This window comes from Panthera leo, chromosome Y (assembly GCF_018350215.1).
Source record: "Panthera leo isolate Ple1 chromosome Y, P.leo_Ple1_pat1.1, whole genome shotgun sequence".
Lineage (NCBI taxonomy): Eukaryota > Metazoa > Chordata > Mammalia > Carnivora > Felidae > Panthera > Panthera leo.
Genome location: NC_056697.1, coordinates 3,185,845 through 3,193,843, shown reverse-complemented (window position 1 = coordinate 3,193,843; position 7,999 = coordinate 3,185,845).

Sequence of the window (7,999 nt, the reverse complement as noted above, 5' to 3'; positions counted from 1 at the left end):
GGTCACTTTGTCCTGCTGCCTAACTCAGTACTGTAGACTGGCCGTTTTTATTCTGAGGATTGCTCTTATTAGCTCCGTAAACATCACTTGAATAACTTATTCCTCCTCAAGACCGCAAAACAGGACAGAGAGGAGGGGAGACCTTTCTAAGAGTGTGGTGGAAAACAGTGAATCTTTGGTTGGGAAGGAAAATAAACATGTGGGCACCTTGATTTCGTGGAGATCAGGTCTCTAAAGGCAAAGACTTGTCTCCAGCATTTGGAGGCTGCATTCTGAGCTGCAGATTGTGAAACACACTTACTTTTAGCAAGAAATGCTTAAAAAAAATGCAAACGTGGATGGTTCTGTTTCGTTGGTTGTGGGGCATTTGGCTGAGAATTTGCATTCCTGAGGAAGAAGTTTTTGTTTTATTTTATCCTTTCTTCGATCACGTGTGGGCTGTCTGTCTTTAACTCGTTAATTGGGTGACAAATTCTTGGAAATCGTGTTTTTTAAAATCTGTACTTACAGGGGCACCTGGGTGGCTCAGTTGGTTAAGCATCCTAGTCTTGATTTCAGCTCAGGTCATGATCTCATGGTTCGTGAGTTCAACCCCTGCATCAGGCTCTGTGCTGGCAGTGCAGAGCCTGCCTGGGATTCTCTCTCCCTCTCTGTCTGCCCCTCCTCCACTCATGTTTTCTCTCTCTCTCTCTCAAAATATAGAAATATACCTAAAAAAAGTAAAAATCCTTCCTTATATAGACATGTTAAAACAATTCTGTCTTATTATATTAATATCTTGGTACCAACCACCTTCATTTCTTCACCGACCTTGAGAAATTGAAGAGTTGCAGTGTTTCTGCATAATCTGCACTGGAACTTTTCTCTCCACGTGAAAATCGTCTTTCCCTCTTCCTTCAGTGGTATGTTAAAATACGTTTAACTAGAAAGTAGTGTCTAATATGTGGTTGACGAGTTGACTTGAATCACTGCTGTCATTGGACATTACGAATTACGGGAGTTTGGAAAGATTTTCTCCGTCGTGCTTTTATGTAATAGTTACGACATACTGCCGAACTTAACGTGACAGGTTTGTATCTTCCCTCCCCGTCACAGAATTGACTCAGCGCTTCAATATTGCTTATCATTGCTGGTGACACTTGGATATTTTTTGTCTTTGTTTTTGAAACTTTTTTTTTAAGTTTTTGAGAGAGCGAGAGTGTGAGTGAGGGGCAGAGAGTGAGGGGCAGGGAAGATCCAAAGCTGTCAGCCCAGAGCCTGACGTGAGGCTTGAACTCAAGAACTGCAAGATCACGATCTGAGCCAAAGTTGGCAACTCAACCCAGTGAACCACCCAGGTGCCCCTTGGTTTTGTTTTCAGAGACAGAGTATGTGTGAGAAAGACAGGGGCACAGGGACAGGGAGAGAGAGCATCCCAAGGATGCTCTACGCCCAGCTGGACACAGGGCTCAGTCTCACAACCATGAGATCATGTCCTGAGCTGAAACCAAGAGTCAGACACTTAACTGACTCAGCCACCGAGGCGCCCTGAAGTTGGAGGTGTTTTTGTTTTGTTTTTTTAAGTTATTTGTTTATTTTGAGAAAGCACGCACAAGTGGGGCAGGTGCAGACAGAGAGGAAGAGACAGAATCCCAAGCAGGCTCCACGCTGTCAGCACAGAGCCCGACGCCGGGCTTGAACCCACAAGCCACGAGACCGTGACCTGAGCCGAAACCAAGAGTCAGACGCTTCGCTGACTGAGCCACCCAGGTGCCCCAAACTTGGAGGTTTTTAATACAGTTAAGCCACTGGGAGTTTAGCAAGAGCGTAGCTGTTTAACATGCGTGTATGTTGGAGGCTGCACAGCGTGAACCCGTGTTCTAAACATGAGCTTCACAGCCCTGCGTGATGGGTGTTAATAGTATTAAAGGCAGACTGTTCAGAGAGATGCAGGTGTTACTTTGATTGCCGCCCCGAAGTACTAAAGAGCGCGAGCCCTCTCAGCTGTGTTTTCACCAGGCTGTGTCGCCACGTATGCTCTTTAGAACACTGAAATCCAACAGAATGAAACATGGCACTCCGTGTAGAAGAGGGTAGAAAACTATGGTGCATCCCCTCAAGTTGCCCTTCCTCTTCTGACTGGGGAAGCGTGTTTCCTTCTCTGTGCACGGCGTATGAGATGATTAGATAGGAGCTGGATTCCGAATTCTTGGAAGATGCCTCTTTGCAGATCTGCCTAGTGGAATCATTCTGCTTCTTCTTTGGCTGTGTTGGGCATCATCCTGTGTGTATGTGTGTGGGTGTGTGTGTGTGTGTGTCTTGAAATTTTGCGTAATATGGCAAAGATGTATGTTTTCACGCCCAAGAGAACCTGACGGTTGTCCGTATCACCACTTAAGACACGTCATATGTGCACGAAACGTTCTGGGCAGTTCACTCAGTAAATACAGGGAAGGGCAGGCTGAAGACAGTCTCCCCACATCCATGTGGTACTTAGATGGAAGGCGGTGCATTGCCTGTGTGTCAACCCTGCAGAGAGATTTCAAAGAGGCATTTCTAAACATGGCGAGTGCTTGATATGCAAGCCCTGTGTAGTTTGAGATGGGAGGGAAGGAAGCCAGTAAAACAGGCTTCCCTGTCCTGGGAAGGCTTGCATAGGCTTAGAAAGTACGGCGAGCCTATAGTTACAAATAGCTGTGAAACGGGCAGCCTGATCTGGCACGTTGGCATCTAGGTGTAATGGATATACGTAGGACAGAGAAAGGAATCTGGGGAATAGGATGGGAGGCATAGAGATACACATTCTAGAAAGCATCCTTGGATCCGAGATTCAAGATAAGCCTCCCGCTGTTTGTCTTATCTGTTAGCTATTAAGCAGTTTTACCTAGAAAATGTTAAGTACTTGAGATACAATTAGATTAATTCTTACGGTGAGGAACAATAGGTTAATAGCTTAATTATAGGCCCTGTGTTCAGTAAGTGACTAGTATGCTTTTTCTTTCTTGTAAAGTCATCTTAAAATGTTGCTTAACCTGTGCTCTATTGTTTATAAATAATTAAAAGGGTCCTTCTCTTTACATAACCAAGTGGAGGGGGCGCCTGGGTGACTCAGTCGGTTGAGCCTCTGACTTCGGCTCAGGTTATGATCTCGCGGTTTGTGAGTTCAAGCCCCGTGCCGGGCTCTGTGCTGACAGCTCGGAGCCTGGAGCCTGCTTCAGATTCTGTGTTTCCCTCTCTCTCTGCCCCTAACCCACTTGCATTCTGTTTCTGTCTCTCTGCCTCTCTGCCTCTCAAAAACAAACATTAAAAACAAAAAAAATAATCAAGTGGAGGAGGACGTTCCCTCGAAGAATTTCCATCAGCGAGGTGCCAAGTTTAGAAATCAAATCTAGCAAATTAAAAAAAAGGACAAGAGGTCATTCCCAAGTGCATGTTGTCCAGAAATGGGGCATCTCTATGCTTTCGGTCTGTCGGTGGCTGGATTTGATCCTTCTGGGGCCACTGTCCTTTGATCATGGAAATTGCCAGCCTCCCAGTCTCTTACTTAGATGCTGCTTCTGTTTCTACCCAGAAACCTCATCAGTGCCCCCATGGGGAGGTTCATCAGTGCCAGTGGGAACAATCTAATTAGTGTGCTCTGTCCGATAGAGTTACCTTAACAAATGGATCCCTTCCAGGACTGAAGGTTCTGTGAAGTGACATTACGTGTGACGTGAACTTCTCATGCATCATGAGGAGCTGGCACGGCCCACAGGGAGTCTGGACAGTGTCTTTACTCCATTGTGACCAGTCCCAGTTAATGGGGAAGGTCACCGCTTCTGCATAAAGCCGTGCCATTTGAATTATTCCACCAAGGCCAACCTGCTGGTGGTCTTTCTTCCCGATGGTGGCTCATCTCTTCTACAGGTCAGCGTTCGTGGCTCCCTTGTTTCATGAGAGTGCCCACATCAAAACATAGAGAAGGTGGGCAAATTTCAGACATTAAAAAAAAATTATTTATTTTGAGAAAGACAGCAAGTGGGGTAGGGTCAGAGAGAGAGAGAGAGGGAGAGAGAGAATCCCAAGCAGGTTCTGTGCTGTCAGCACATCCGCGGATGCGGGGCTCGAACTCATGAACCGTGAGATCATGACCTGAGCTGAAACCAAGAGCCAGATGCTTAACCGACTAAGTCACCCAGGTGCCCGTAGACATTTACTTTTTTTCTTGTTTTAATGTTTATTTTTCAGAGAGAGAGAGAGAGAGAGAGAGGGAGGGAGGGAGGGAGGGGCAGAGAGAGAGGGAGACACAGTATATGAAGCAGGCTTCAGGCTCTGGGCTGTGAGCACTGAGCCCAATGCTGGGCTTGAACCCATGAACTGTGAGATCATGACCTGAGCCAAAGTCAGATACTCCACCGACTGAGCCACCCAGGTGCCCTGTTCGAATGCCTTTTAAAATTTGTTGGTTGGGCATCTGACTCCGGCTCAGGTCATGATCTCACGATTTGTGGGTTCAAGCCCTCCATCTGGCTCTGTGCTGACAGCTGGGAGCCTGGAGACTGCTTTGGATTCTGTGTCTCCCTCTCTCTCTGACCCTCCCCCTGCTCATTCTCTGTCTCTGTCTCTCTCAAGTAAATAAGTAAATAAACATTGGGGCACCTGGGTGGCTCAGTCGGCTGAGCGTCCGACTTCGGCTTAGGGCAAGATCTCGCAGTCCGTGAGTTCTAGCCCCGCATTGGGCTCTGTGCTGACAGCTCAGAGCCTGGAGCCTGCTTCGGATTCTGTGTCTCCCTCTCTCTCTGCCCCTCCCCCACACACTCTCTCTCGCTCTCTCTCTCTGAAAAATAAACATTAAAAAAATAAAAATTTGCTCGACACACTAAGGTTTTGAGATCATGCAGCATTTCCTCTTGGCTAAGTGATTGCAGGTGGAGGGAAATGACTACTGTTTCTGGCCCGCAATTTATTTCAAGTAAAATAAAAATTAGTTTACATTCTACTTTTCACTTTGGTCTTCGGCAGTTTTTTTTTTTTTTTTTTTAACCTTTGTGTCAACGGGCTTATTTTTCTTTCTTCCTGATTCTTAAAATCTGTTTATTTTATCCATGGCGACATGCACACCGAAAAGGTGGTTTTGTCTATTTCATATGTTGACTGAATTGCACGCTACCTGAACCCACATATGCATAGTAACATGTTTTAGAACATTTTTGAAAATATTTACTTTCCATTCTCTATGATCATAACCTTGTTGACAGGCTTTAAATTTTGGAAGGAGATCTTGGAGGTTTAGTGAACAGAATACAGATGAAATGTCACAGTGCCTCAAGGACATAGCGTGCCTATATATTTTCTATGGGGGAAAAGAAAGACATAGCTAGCATTAATCAAACTAAGTTTTTAGAACTCTGAATGGTTCTGACATATGTTCTCTTTTATTTTTCATTGGATGTAATCTCTGCAAAATGTATGAATTTTGCTTAACTTCTGGAATGAATTTTATTTTTTTTTTGGTTGCTCCATTTTATTGACCTTGATGGAGTGTAAAATACAATGTTGTTTTCAGAGATAAAAACACAGAATAATTGCAAGATTTCTAGTGTTAAATCTGAAACTGTGGCTTCACAGAAGGTAATGAAATTATTCCAGTCAAAACTATTATTTAAGAAAAATACTCCACATAGAGATTTTTCATTGTATTTACGAGAAATATTTTTGTTAAAGTATTTTTGACTGAAGTACATAACGGTTTTTAAATTACATGGATATTTACCCTACAGATTTCCAGTTTTTACAGTAAGAACATCAGTACAAAAAGAAATACAACTTGTAGTTTTTGTTCGGAGAAAATGAACCGTTATATTCCTATGTATGTACGTTTCTTTGATTCAGTTTCGTCTATCTGCACGTAGAAGTGATAACATTTACAGCTTTTAATTGTAAAGCAATTCTTACCTCTTTTCTTTATGCCATGTGAAATCATTCTCACCAATTTTTGCAGTTCCTGTAGAATTCTCAAATAATATAAAGGTGCATGTCACTTTACAGTAAAGATACACAGAAAAAAATAAAGGTCTGTGTGCATAGAAAGATTACTATCTTTTACACAGATTTTCAGTCCATCAACTGACGACGTCGGGGTGGAAACAGGAAAGTAACCAAGAGTGGTTCCAACCATTCTCAGCTCTTAGTAAGGTCCCATCACTAGACAACGGTTTTTAAAAGAAGACACAAAAATTCTATTGTTGTTAAGTATGGCACAAATGGACTGATTCATCCGACAATTATGTGATACCCACGGTTTGCCAAACACAGGCCCAGGCTCTAGATCAACACGTCTTGGCTTGAACCCAACCAGAATTTCCAGTCATTGCAGATTTTAACTTTTTGTGGTGTGACGCAGGCAAGAGATAGTCGAAACAATAAATAAATGATATGTTAGAATACGTCCTATACATCACAAGGGGCAGGCATGGTATGCACTTAACCATTGTGAGGATAGTACATTTTATGTGTATTTTACCCCATAGAAAAATTAGAGGGAGGTGACATTCAAAACAATTTTACTTGACCAGTCCAATCTCAGACTGAAGTCTCCTGGACCTCCTCCCAGCGATGTTTAAAAATAAGTCTTGACATGAACAGCTCTTCCCAAGTTACCTAAGAGTCACGCAGAGCAAAGGTCAGGTGTCAACATTTACAAAGGCCGGTATCTAATGAAATATTAACTGACGTGCCAAAGAACAGAAACGTATGATCATGTGCAGGAAACAAAAGTACAGTAGAGGGAAATGGACCAAGAACTAACACAGATCATACAATTAGTAGATCGGGTCATTAAACAATCCTTTATAAATATTCCTCATCAGTTTAAAGTACCAGAGAGAGAGTCAAGGAAAATACAAAACCCAAGTTAATCTCCTAGAGTCAAAAGATACGGTGTCTGGGATAAAGATGATGCCCACAGTGGGGCGCCTGGGTGGCTCAGTCGGTTCAGCGTCCCACTTCGGCTCAGGTCATGAGCTCACGGTTCTTGGGTTGGAGCCCCACGTCGGGCTCTGTGCCGACAGCTTGGAGCCTGGAGCCTGCTTCCGATTCTGTATCTCCCTCTGTCTCTGCTCCTCCCCTGCTTGTGCTCTGTCTCTCTCTGTCTGTCTCTCAAAAATATAAGCGTTAAAAAAAATAAAAGATGATAGCCAACGGAATTAACAGCAGACTGCAAAAGAAAAGCGAAATTTAAAAAGTTATGCAAAATGAAACATCAAGATTACAAAGGATGGTGAGGAAGAAAACAGGGATCCAGTGAACTTTGAGATGACACCACGCGGAATAATATGCTTGTGGCTGCAATTCCAGAGAGAGTGCAAGGGAAAAAAATACTTAGATAATGACATCTCCACCCCTCCACCCCAAATTTAGTCCAGCTACCATCAGCCAGTGATAGAGACCCTTTCAAAGGGAACTGGGGTAAACTAATGTTATCTGCAGAGGGGCAAGCATAAGCATGGCCCCATTGTCTCATCAGAAACCGCGCACCCCCCGGGCGTAGGGCAGTGTTAGCTTTCCAGAACTGAAAAGCCCTTTTCGTCCTAGAATTCTCAACTGAGCGAAAGTACCTCTTGAAGATGAAATTGAAATACCGACTTGTTCAGACACACAGGCTGAAAAAGTCCTCACCAGCAGACGAAACGCAGTAAGAAATGCAAAAGATTCCTAGGGACAGCAGGACAGTTGTACGTAACGGAAATCGGGATCCACTCAAAGAAATGCAGCGTGTTGGAAACGGTATCTAAGAAAGTACACGCAAATGTATGCACATTTCCCAACACTCGGGACAGGATAGTAGAGTAAAAAATCTTTCTGTGGTTAATGACACAGGTGGAATTAAAAGTGTGACACCCCAGCACAAAGTTTGAAAATAGGGCATAGGATGCTTCTATGTTGCTAGGACAAGTTAAGTTTGTATGATGTGAACATTAAGGAAAACTCTGAAGAAAAAAACAAAAAAGTTACATTTATGGCCCAAACGTGAACAGAGAGA